This window comes from Dasypus novemcinctus, chromosome 29 (assembly GCF_030445035.2).
Source record: "Dasypus novemcinctus isolate mDasNov1 chromosome 29, mDasNov1.1.hap2, whole genome shotgun sequence".
NCBI classification, from domain to species: Eukaryota; Metazoa; Chordata; class Mammalia; order Cingulata; family Dasypodidae; genus Dasypus; species Dasypus novemcinctus.
In genome coordinates this window covers 34,145,003-34,158,439 of record NC_080701.1, presented here as the reverse complement: position 1 = coordinate 34,158,439, position 13,437 = coordinate 34,145,003, and positions in this window count along the sequence as shown.

Here is a 13,437-nt window from a genome sequence, read left to right as displayed (position 1 = left end):
TATTTTCATATTAAAAATGCAATCATACAAATTTGACTTCCATTTTTGTATTTGATGTTAGAGTGGTCTAGCTATTGTTAATAGTTTCAAAAATTATTTTTTAAACATACTTAGATTACATAAATTTTACATGAAAAAGGAAAGGGATTCCCATATGCCCCACTCCCTACCCACCCCCCACATTCCCACATTAACAATAACATTCCTTAGTGTGGTACATTTGTTTCAATTGATGAACACAGATTGGAGTATTGCCACTATGCGTGGGTTATAGTTTAAACTCTTACCCAAACAAGATATATAAATGGCCTGTTTCTTTCATTGCAACATCATTGAGGACAATTCCACTGTCCAAAAAATACCCCCCTATTACTACTAGTACCCCTCTCGTCCCCTCAGAAACTCCAGAGACCACTGCCTCCACATCAATGATAAAAGTTCTTCCATTGCTAGAATTACAATGTCTATAGTAGAATAACAGTAAGTTTACTCTAGTTTATTGATCTTGGATGTGTATGCCCACCCCACCTATAAGTGAGAGGGAGCTTTGGTCCCATCAGGCAGATGCATGGGAATATCCTCTTTTCTTGGGATGGTAGTTGTCCATCATCATCTTGTTGAACTGGATGAGACCACAGAACTGGTGAGTAGGTGTTGCAACTCTACTGAGATTCAAGGCCTGACCTGAATGACACATGGAAAGCCCAAAGATTTAAGTCTCTTGGACATAAATTTATCAACTCTAGTACTAACTCTAGGTTCAAATCAAAGGGGCAGAAAAGCCATGTGAAGAGAAACCATAACTGAATCCTACTCTGTCACACTGGAGAGCATAAATTTCAAATTTGGCTGGGTACCAAATTTCTGAGCTGTCTGCCCTCCCCATAGTGTATGGATGTCTCTGGATCCCTCAGTATCCCACTATTTGAGGCATTATCTACTGGGGCAATCAATGGGATCCTGCAGAGACATGCAAAAGCCTAACCTCTGGGATGACCTCCCAACTCAATTTGATGTCTCTTAGCCATATAAATTCATTTGTGTTTACCATTTCCTCCTTCTGGGCAAAGACTTTTTTGACTTTCACTGCTAGTTGGTTCTTGGTAGTAATCCCTCAGTGCCAGGGAGGCTCATCCCTGGGAGTCATGTCACATGCTGGGGGAAAGGTAATGCATCTATATGCTGTTTTGGTTAGAGACCACAATTGAGCAACAAGGGGGCTCTGAGGAGACAACTCTTAGGCAACCTAGAATGGTAGGCTAATTTTTAACTTGAAAAGATAAGTATAATCATCAATATCAAGTGCCCATCCATGGTTCATCCTACTTCATGAGTCAAAGCCCCTGTACTCTAGGGATTCTTGCTATCCCACTAGAGAATGTGGAAGAACAGCCCAGGATGGGAATTGGACATCCTTTTGGTTACTGAATGGAACTCCACCTATCAAGACAATGCCCCATGAACATTGGAACTCATTCATATACCTTATAGGTATGCCTTAGGTGAACTTCCTCCCATGCATCCTCTATCACTGACACCCTGCACCAATGATCCTCCCCTGCCACAGTTGTAACACATCAGTGATCCAAAACTTCTTCAAAAATGAAGCCAATATAAATGAATAAAATTAACAGAAAATGATAGTTATAAAAATGGCAAAAAAAATACAAAAATTTAAAAATTTGAAATAATAAAAATATTTAAAAATTGGCATTAGGTCTTTCATCACTCTAGGGTATGTTGTCTTGTATGTACAGTAACATTTTCTTTCATTTATTACACCAATGTCTTATTTTTTCATTTTATCTTCAAAGGAGCTTTAGGTAACAGGAAAGTCACATAGAGAATAAAGGGGATTCCCATATACAGAACATCCTCCTTTTTTCCCTCATTTTACATGTGAATGGTACATTTGTTACAATTGATGTACAAATATTGAAGCATTGATACTAAACATGGTCAGTGATTTACATTATGGTTGACATTTTGGAACATACACTTTTATGAATTTTGATGAAATTTAATGAGGCCTGTATCTATCATTGTAAGATCATGCAGAATAATTCCAATGTCCCCAAAATGCCCCATGTCCCATTTATTCTATTCCTCTCCCCCTCCCCTCAGGACCCATGGAAACTACCAAGCTTCACTCCTTGTAGAACAAGATTCATAGTTACTTGCAACAACATTAAGGGTTAGACACACTCGCCTGTCCTCCTCAAATAGGCACTGCTCTGCTCTCAAGAGATTCTCACCTCCCTATTTGAGAACATAGCAGTACTCCTCAGAATGGGAGTCCAAAACCTTACCATTCATTGTGTGGGTCTCCACCCACTGATACAATATACAATGACAGAATGAACACTCACATACTCCTTAGAAGCCTGCCCCATGTGCACACTCTCCTGCATGCCTCCCACATATAACATCCTAAGCCAGTAAACCTCACCTGCCATATTAGCAAAATACCTTTGCCAACATTGTAGTTTAAACCACATATGCACAAATCCCCACAGTTCACCCACTCCTCCCCCAACCCTCCCCTGAGTTCCATGTATAGTGCAAAAAACCCCACCCCACAACCCTCACATGCTATCACTGCCCAAGCCAATAACATCACTGTACCATGGTCATGTCCATCCACTACACAACTACACCCTTCCACCTTATCATAGATTTTTCTTATGTGGGCATTGGCTCACAACCCTCTACTCCCTTTCTGTCTGTAAACCAATCCGCCATATTCTAGCACTGTGAGTCTGTGCAATTTGTTTAATTCATGTCAGTAAGGTCATATAATAAATGTCCATCTGTGTCTGGCTTGTACACTCGACATAAGGTCTTCAAGGCTCATTCATGTTATTGTAGTATCCCACATGTTAATACAGCATTCCTTCTTACAGCTGAGTAATATTCCATTGTATGTATATTATCAGAGATTGCTTTTCCACTCATCTATTGATGGACATTTGGGTTTCCAGCTTTTGCTAATAGTGAATAATGCTGTTATGAACTTTGATATGCACGTATCTCTTCATGCCCCTGCTTTCAATTTTTCTGATAGATAACCAGCAGTGGGATTGCTTGATCATAATGCAGTTCAATAGTTAACTTCCCGAGGAAATGCCAGACTGTCCTCCAGAATGGTTACACCATTCTGCATTCCCACCTGCAGTGGATAATTGTTCTCATTCCTGCACATCCTCTCCAACACTTGTAATCCTTGATTCTTTTAATAGAAACCAGTTTAATGGGTCTAAGATGATATCTCATTGTAGGTTTGATATGCATTTCTGTAATAGTGATGTTGAGCATCTTTGCCTGTGGTTGGTAAACAATTGTATTTCTTCTCTGGAGAAGTGTCTTGGAAAAAACTTGCCCATTTTAAAAAATAGATTGTTTATCTTTTTATTTTTGAGGTATAGGGCTTCCTTACATTTGCTCTATATTAGGACCCTATCAGATATATGGTTACCAAATATTTTCCCCCTTTCAGGAAGCTTCCTTTTCACTTTCTTGATAAATTCCTTTAGGTGCAAAAGTATTAAATTTTGAGGAGTTCCTACTTATCTATTTTTGTTGTTGCTTTGTGTTTTGTGTATAAGCTTCATGAAATCATTTCCTAACACAAGATCTTGTAGATGCTTCCCTATATAATCTTCCAAGTTCTTCATTTTCTTGGCTCTTATATTTAGATCTTTATCCATCTTGAGTTAATTTTTTTTAAGTTAATTTTTGTATAAGGTAAAAGATGGTGATTTTCTTTAGGATATAGATATCCAGTTCTCTAAGCACCATTTGTTGAAGAAGCCATTCTCTCCCTGTTGAGTTGGCTTGGTGGCCTTCTTAAATGTCTGTTGACTGTATATTCAAGGATTTATTTCAGAGTTTCCAATTTGGTTCCATTGGTCAGTACCTCTATACTTGTGCCTATACCATGCAGTTTTTGTTTTTTTTTAAATTGATTTTGTAAAAATATTACATTAAAAAAACAATATGAGGTCCCATTCAACCCCACCACCCCCACCCCACCACTCCCCCCCCCCCCCCCAGCAACACTCACTCCCATCATCATGATACATCCATTGCATTTGGTAAGTACATCTCTGGGAATCTCTGCATCTCATGGTCAATGGTCCACATCATGGCCCATACTCTCCCCCATTCCATCCAGTGGGCCCTGGGAGGATTTACAATGTCCGGTGATTGCCCCTGCAGCACCATCCAGGGAAACTCTAAGCCCCAAAGGCACCTCCACATCTCATCTTTTCCTGCTATTCCCCATACCCATATCAGCCACCATGTCCACTTTTCCCACTCCACTCCAATGCCACCTTTTCTCTGTGGACCTTGGATTGGTTATGTCCGTGGCATCTCTATGTCAAGAGGTGGCTCAGATTCCACATGGATACTGGATGCAATCCTCCTGCTTTCAGTTGTAGGCACTCTAGGCTCCATGGTGTGGTGGTTGTCCTTCTTCAACTCCATCTTAGCTGAGTGAGGTGAGTCCAATAAATCAGATTGTAGGAGCTGAAGTCTGTTGAGGCTCAGGGCCTGGCTATCATACCATGCAGTTTTGACCACTGTAGCTTTGTAGTATGACTTAAAGTCAGGTAATGTGATTCTGCTTATTTCAATTTTCTTTTCAATAAGTCTTTGGCTCTTCAGGACCCCTTGTCCCTCCAAATAAATTTCAGAATTAGTTTTTTCACTTCAGTAAAAAGTGCTGTGGTATGTTTTACATGGATTGTGTTAAATCTTTAAATCAGTTTGGTAGGATTGTCATTTTAATGATGTTTAGTCTTCCTATTCATAAACAGGGAATATTCTTTCACTTCTTTAGGTCCTCTCTCATTTCCTTTAACAGTGTTGTGTTGTTTTCTGCATAAAAGTTATTTACATTTTTAGTAGAATTTATTCCTAGGTATTTGATTCTTCCTGTTACTATAATAAATGGGAATTTTTTTCTTGATTTCCTTGTCAGATTGATAATTATTGATGTACAGAAATGCTTCTATTTTTGTACATTAATTTTATACCCTGCTATATTACTGCACTCATTTATAAGTTCTAGAAACTTTGCTGTAGCTTTCTCAGGGCTTTCAAGGTATAGGATCTTGTCATCTGCAAATAGTGAAATTTTTACTTTTTCCTTTTCAATTTGGATGCCTTTTATACATTTTTCTTGCTCAAGTCTTTGAGCAAGGACTTCTAACACAATGGTAAATAAGCAAGGTGACATTTGGGATTCTTGTTCTAGATCTTAAAGGGAAAGCTATTAGGATTTCACCATTGAATATGATGTTAAGTGTGTGCTTTTCTTATACATCCTTTATTAGGTTGGGGAAGTTTCCTTCTATTCATATCTATTGAAGTGTTTTTTATCAGGAAATGTTGTGTTTTGTTTAATGCTTTTTCTGCATCTATTGAGATGATCACTTGATTTTTTCTTTTGATGTTTATGTTGGTGTATCACTTTGATTGATTTTCTTATGTTGAAACATCCTTGCATACCAGGGATGAAACGCACATGGTCATGGTGTATAATTAATTTGATGTATTGTTGAATACAATTAGCAACTATTTTATTGAGGATTTTAGCATCTAAGTTCATTAGAGAGACTAGTCTCTAGTTTTCCTTTCTTGTGGCATCTTTGTCTTTGGTATTAGGGTGATGTTAGCATCATAGAATCAGTTAGGCAATGTTCCCTCTACTTTTATTTTTTAAAAGATTTTAAGCAAGATTGGTGTTAATTCTTTCTGGAATGTTAGGTAGAATTCATCTGTGAAGCTATCTGGTACTGGGCTCTTCTGATTTAGGAGGTTTTTGATGACTAGTTCAATTTCATTGCTTATGATTGGTCTGTTCAGTTCATGAATTTCTTTCTTCATCCATGTAGGCTGCTTGTGAGTTTCTATGAATTTGTCCATTCCCTCTAAATTATCCACCTTGTTAGTATACAATTTTTCAAAATATCCTCTTACGATACTCTTTCTATGGTGTCTGTGGTGATATCCCTTCATTATTTCTTTTATGTATTTGTTCTTTTCTCTCTTTTTCTTTGCTAGTCTAGCTAAAGGTTTGTCAACTTTATTAGTCTTGTCAAAGAATCAGCTCTTGGTTTTCTTTTTTCTTTTTTTTTTTAAAGGTTTATTTTTATTTATTTAATTCCTCTCCCCTCCCCCGGTTGTCTGTTTTCTGTGTCTTTTTGCTGCGTCTTGTTTCTTTGTCCGCTTCTGTTGTCGTCAGCGGCACGGGAAGTGTGGGCAGCGCCATTCCTGGGCAGGCTGCACTTTCTTTCATGCTGGGCGGCTCTCCTTACGGGGTGCACTTGGGGTGCACTCCTTGCGTGTGGGGCTCCCCTACGTGGGGGACACCCCTGCGTGGCAGGGCACTCCTTGCACACATCAGCACTGCGCATGGGCCAGCTCCACACGGGTCAAGAAGGTCCGGGGTTTGAACCGCGGACTTCCCATGTGGTAGACGGACACCCTAACCACTGGGCCAAGTCCGTTTCCCAGTTTTATTTTTTCTAGTGCTTTCTTATTTTCAACTTCATTTAGCTTTTCTCTAATCTTTGTTATTAATATTTCCTTCTTTATACTTCCTTTGGGGTTAGTTTGTTGTACTTTTTCTAATTACTTCAGGTGTGCACTTAGGTCTTTGATTTCAGCTCTTCCTTCTTTTCTAATATAAGATTAGAAAACCTATTATATTAGAAAATCTATATATTAGAAAATATATAGCCATATATTTTATGGCTATGAATTTCTCCATACAGCTTTTGCTGCATCTAATAATATTTGATAAATTGTGTTGTCATTCTCTCTAGTTTCAAAGTAGTTATTGATTTCTTTTGCAGTTTCCTCCTTGACTTACTGATTGTCTAAGAGTGTTTTGCTTAACTTCCATATCTTTGTGCCTAATCTACTTCTCTCCCCCTTACTGATTTCCAGCTTCATTTCATTGTAGTCAGAGAAAGCACTTTGTATAATTTCAATCTCTCTGAATTCATTGAGAGTTCTTCTAGGGCCTAGTATGTTATCTATCATGGAGATGATCATTGAAAAGAATGTATATATAGATGTATTTGGGTTTAAGATTTTGTACATGTCTATTACATCCAGATCCTCTATTATTCAAGGTCTTTGTTTCCTTTTTTACACAATTTTTAAATTAAAGTTAATAGATCACATAGAATGTTACATTAAAAAACATAAGAGGTTCCCATATAACCCACTCACTACCCCCCACCCTTCTCATTTTTGTAAATTGTATTTCTTCGAAGATACATACATCACAAAAAATTTTACATTAAAAAAACATAAGAAGTTCCCATATACTCCCCACCTCTCCACCCCACTTCTCCCACACCAACAACCTCCCCCATCATTGTGGCACACTCATCACACTCAGTGAACACATTTGGAGCACTGCTGCACCACAAGGTCTTTATTTCTTTATTGATTCTCAGTTAAGATATTCTGTCTTATTGTGATAATGGTGTATTAACATGTCCCACTATAATTGTAGAGGTATCTGTTTGTTCACTTAGATTTCTAATATTTGCCTCATGTATTTTTACAAGTCTGGGTTAGGTGCATAAATGTTTATGATCTTCTTCATAGATTTTCCTTTCTTATTAATATATAATGGCCTTCTTTGTTCTTAGAATAAGGAATAAAAACTATTCCCTTAGAACAGTTTGCATTTGAAATCTATTTTGTCCAATATTAGTATAGCTACCCCAACCCTCTTTGGTTATTGTTTGCATGTGAAATTCTTATTTTTTTTTAATGTTCTGAGAATTATCTTTTTTTTTTAAGATTTATTTTTATTTACCCCCCCCCAGTTGTCTGTTCTGTGTCCATTTTGCTGCATGTTCTTCTTAGTCTGCTTCTGTTGTTGTCAGTGGCATGAGCTTTTTGTTGTGTCCTCTTGCTGCATCAATTCTCCATGTGTGCATTGCCATTCCTGGGCAGGCTGAACTTTCTTTTGTGCTGAGCAACTCTCCTTATGGAATGCACTCCTTGTTCGTGGGGCTCCCCTACATGGGGACACCCCTGTGTGGCACGTCACTCCTTGCACAAATCAGCAGTCCTCATGGGCCAGCTACACACGGGTCAAGGAGGCCCAGGGTTTGAACCATGGACCTCCCATGTGGTAGACAGATGCCCTAACCACTGGGCCAAGTCTGCTTCCCGCATGTGAAATTCTTTAAAACCATTATCTTTCAGCCCCATTTCATCCCTGTGATTAAGGTGCATTTCTTATAGACAACATACAGATAGGTCATATTTCCTTATCCTGCCAATTTCTGTCTCTTGTTTGGAAAGTTTAAGCCATTAACATTCAATGTTATTACTACCAAAGAATTGCTTCATTAGCCATATTATTTTTAGGTTTCTGTATGCCATATGTTGTTATTTCTCTTTTTATCTTTTTGTTTTTCTTATGCTCTCCCCCAACACTCTCCTGGTTTTTTCCTTTAACATGCAGAACTCCCTTTAGCATTTCTTGATGTGCAGGTTTCTTATAGACAAACACAGCTAATTTCTGTTTATCTGTGAATATTCTGGAACTCTCTTTTTTGAATGCCAGTTTTTCCTGATAGAGAATTCTTGGTTTGGAAGTTTTTCTTTTGATCACCTTAACTATATCATATCACTGCCTTCTTCCCTCCATGGTTTCAGATAAAAATTTAGCACTTAATCTATTTGAGCTTCCCTTGTATGTGATGGATCTATGTTTCTTGCTACTTTCAATATTTTCTGTCTTGAGCACTGGAAATTTTGACAAGTGTATATGTTGAGGTAGGCCTGTTAGGATTTATACTGTTTGGGATGTGCTATACTTTCTGAACATTCACATCTGTGTTCCTCAATAACAGTTGGGAAATTTTCAGCCATCATTTCCTCCAACACACTTTCTGTCCCCTTTCTCTACTCTTCTCCTTCTGTGATGCCTATAATGCTTATGTTTGTGCATTTCATGTTGTCATTCAAATCTCTAAGTCCAAGTTGGAATTTTTCTTTTTATCTATCTCTGCTACTGTCTGAGTTCAGATGTGCCATCTTCCACATCGCTAATGCTTTCCTCTGCCAGTTCAATTCTGAAGTTATATGCTTCCAGTGCATTTTTTATTTTTTGTATTATGCCATTCATTAGCATCATATCCATTATCTTTTTATGTATGTTTGCAATTTCTTAAGTATGCTCTCCAGTGTCTTCTTAATATCCTTAAACTCTTCCTTCACTTCATTAAATTGACTCATGATATTTGTTTGGACATATCTCTAAATAGTTGTTTCATGTTATGCATCCCCTCCTGGTTTTTACTTTGTTCATTAGACTAGACCATGTCTTCCTGTTTCTTAGTACAGTTTGTAATTTTTTGGCTTTCTAGGCACCTGTGTTGATGGATATATTCAGTTGGTTAGCTTCCCTTCCTATGTGAGGGTTTCATTTTGTTTTTCTTGTTGTTGTTTCTCTGTGTGGTAAGGTTTCCCTTTGACATTTCATTCCTCTTATTCTTTTCCTTGCTCTTGTCTATGTTCCCTTGGGAAAAAAAAGAATTAGGATCAGAGGAAAGGATAAAGATACATAGAGAAAAAGAATAATTATAATAGAAGATGAACATACAAGACCTAGGAAAATAAATAATCAGCACGTGTATAAAATCAAAAGTACAGAGCAATAAGAATTTAAAAATGTGGAAAAGAAAAAATGTAATGAGAAACAATATAGAGAAAAGTATATATAATGATTTTAAAGGCCAGAATGATGAGGAGAGGAAAGAAAAAAGTAAAAGAACAACAACAAAAAAAAATAAAAAACAGGACAAAAGAGAGAAAGAAATAAAAACAAAAAATTGGAAACCAACAAAAAAAAATAGATGGAATGAAAGAAAAACAACAGAAGATAGAAAAAGGAAAGAAAGAAAAGAAATAATGTAGGTGGAAAAGCTCAGTTAAAGGAAAAATAGAAATAAATAGGAAACACACAAAAACAAGGGGAAAAAAGCAGCAGCTACTAAAAAAATGAACAACCAAGGAAATGCAGACTTCCCTCTTAAGCCTCTAAGGAGCTTCTCTGGCTGCCAGCATTCATCAGTCACCCAACCCACCCTGCAGCCTGCCCTCTGAAGGTAATGTATGGGATTTTGCAAGTAAAATAAGGGAAAAAAGAGAAAAGGAACCTTTTAAAAAATAACAGACCAGAGAAAACCTAAAATAAATTATGTCTTCATGCGTCCTGTTGTTAGATATCAGTCTGATAACCAGGTGGATCACTTCTCCACTTCACTAAAGAGAGCAGGGAATTGAACCAGGGATCATATATGCAAGGCAGGAATCTATCCACTGGGCTAAATTGTCTCCTTAAGTTAATTAGGCTTCATAAAGGTTTCTGCCTCCTTTCCTCCAGGCATTTTAGACTACAATTTGCTAGAGCCCTGCTGATTAGGCATCGGCCCCACCCCTTCTCTATTCTAGTTCCTCTCTTTTTTTGGGTGGCTGCGCATGACAGCCTGCCTAAGTAAATAGCCCTCCACTCTTCCTGTTGGGTTGGAGTCGCTTCTGAGGCACAAAGGGGGCTCAGCTGGCCAAACTCACCACAATGAAACCACTGTACACCCTCTGTGAGACCCCTCCTCCTCCCAGGAAATTCCCCCTCCCAGACCATTGGCAGCAGTGAGCCAGGGGATCCACCGATGTTCCTTGCCCTGAGGGTGGCTTGTATGTGTCATTTCCAGCCACAAGTCAAGCAACTTACGGTTTTCCTTTGACTTCTTTATCTTTCCAGTACCCTCCTAGATGACTCAGACCACCTTCCCATTCTATATATATCCAAAGCAATTCATTTAGCTAGATCCCTGCCTTCTATCCACTTTTTTTGTGAGAGGGTCAGACTCTGCCTACCTACTTCAGTGCCATTTTCCTAGAAGTCTCTACCTACTTTTTACTCAGGGTGATCTAGTTTTTCCATCACCATTTGTTGAAGAGACAATTCTTTCCAGAGTGAGAGGTCTTTTCCACCTTGTCAATAACTAATTGGCCAGAAAAGTGAAGGTTGAGTACTGAGTTCTTGATTCTATGCCATTGTTCTACATGTTTGCCATTGTTGCATTACAATTGTTTTGATTACTGAGCATTTGTTATAACATTTTTAAGGTTGGAAAATGTGAGTCCTCCAACTCCTGTCATCTTTTTTGAGATGCCTTGAGCTACTCAGAGCCCATTATCTATCCTAATAAACTTTATGATTTTCTTTTCCATTTCTGCAAAGAAACTTCTTTGAATTTTAATTGGGAATACATTGAATCTACAAATTGCTTTGAATAGTATTGACATCAGGGTGATATCCAACCCATGAACATGGAATAGTATTCCATTTATTTAGATTTTTTAAAAATTTCCTTTAGCTGTGTTTTGTGATATTCTGTTTAGATGTCCTTCATATATTTGGTTATATTTATACTTCTGTATTTTATTTTTAAATTTGTAACTGTGAACGGATTTTTTTCTTAACTCTTTTCAATTGTTCATTGTGTTTAGAAGCACTACTGATTTTTAGCTGTTGATTTCATTCCCTGTCAACCTGCTGGATTCATTTATAAGTTCCAGGAAGTTTCTTGTAGATTTTTCAGGATTTTCTTTATATAGCATGGTATCAAGTATAAGTAGGGAATGTTGTACCTTTTCCTTTCCAATTTGGATGCCTTTATTTCTTTTTGTTGCCTAAATGCTCTTACAAGAACTTTAGTACAATATTGAATTCCAGGACTCAGTGCTCATCCTTGTCTCAATCCTGATCATAGATGGAAGCCTTTCAGCCTTTCACAATTAAGTAAGATGTTAGCTGTGTGCTTTTCATATATGTCCTTTTCATGTGGAGGAAATGTTTCTATTCTACTTTTCTAAGTGTTTTATCTTCAAAGGGTATTGTATTTTGTCAAATGCATTTTCTGCCTTTATTGAGATGATTGTGTTGGTATTTTCTTTCATTTTGTTAGTGTGGTGGGTAACAGTAATTGATTTTCTCATGTTGAACCAAATTTTCATATCAGGGATGATTACCCCTTCATCATCGTGTATAATTCTTTTAAGATTCTACTGGATTGAGTTTGCTAGTAATTTGTCGAGAATTTTTACTTCTAAGTTCATGAGATTTTGGTTTGTAGTTGTCCTTTCTTGTGCTATCTTTATCTGGACTATGAAGGTAATGATGGCCTCATAGAATGAGTTAGGTAGTTTCCCCTCCTCTTTAGTTTCCTTGGAAGAGTTTGAGCAGAATTAAAGTTAAATCTTCTTTAAATGTTTGCTAAAATTTTCTTGTGAAGCCATGTGGTCCTGAGCTATTCTTTGTTGGGAGCATTTTGATTATGGATACAATCTTTATTAATCATTGCTTTGTTAGATCTTCTATTCCTTCTTCAGTCAATGTAAGTAGTTTATATGTTTCTAAGAATTTTTCCTTTAATCCAGGGTATATAGTTTATTGGCATATATCTTGTGACAGTTTGAATTTCTTTTGTGCCTCCCAAAAAAAGTGAAAGACTACATTTTTTTAAACCTAATCCCTTCCTGTGTGGGTTGGGCCCTTTTGATTGGACTACATCATTGAAATGTGACACAGTTTGGGATTCTGCCCACTTGCTTGGCCTTATGTAAATGGAGACAGAGAAAACAGAAGCTATCATTTTTGATCCTTCCATGTGAGAGAGGATGTGGGGATCAACAGCAGCCAAAATTTAAGCACAATACCCCCAAGGGATTAAGCACAATACCCACCAGAACAGTTCATTACTGAAGTAATGAGCCATGAGCCTTTAAACCCACAGATGAACTTGGAAAGAAGGCAGAGCAACTAGAGAGGAGGACCTAAAAGAGAGAGGCCCTCTGAACTGCTTGTCCACAGGTGAACTCCAGGAGATGGTAGGTTTTGTAAGGGAAGGCATGGAGCTTGATAGGAAATGGTGACCATCTTGCTTTACCACATGGGAGGACCCCAGTATCACCAGTAGCAAACACTAGCGAAAAACTATCTCTGCTGATACTTGATTTGGACATTCATGGCTGCAGAATTGTAATCTTTTCCCTAAATAAAATTCTCATTCTAAAACCCAACCATTTCTGATGTTTAGCACCAGCAGCCTGTGGCAAATTTGACACATCTGTTTATAGAGTCCACTTATGGCCCTTTCACATTTCAGTAAGGATAGTATTAATATCTCCTTTCTCATTTCTGATTTTCTTTATTTGAATCCTCTTCCTTTTCTTCTCTTCAATTTAGATAAATGTTGATTTTATTAATCTTTACAAAGAATCAATCTATGGTTTTGCTAATGCTCTATTGTTTTCTTATTTTCTGTTTCATTTATCTCTCTTCTTATCTTTGTTATTTCCTTCCTTGACCATCCTTGTTATTGATTTAAG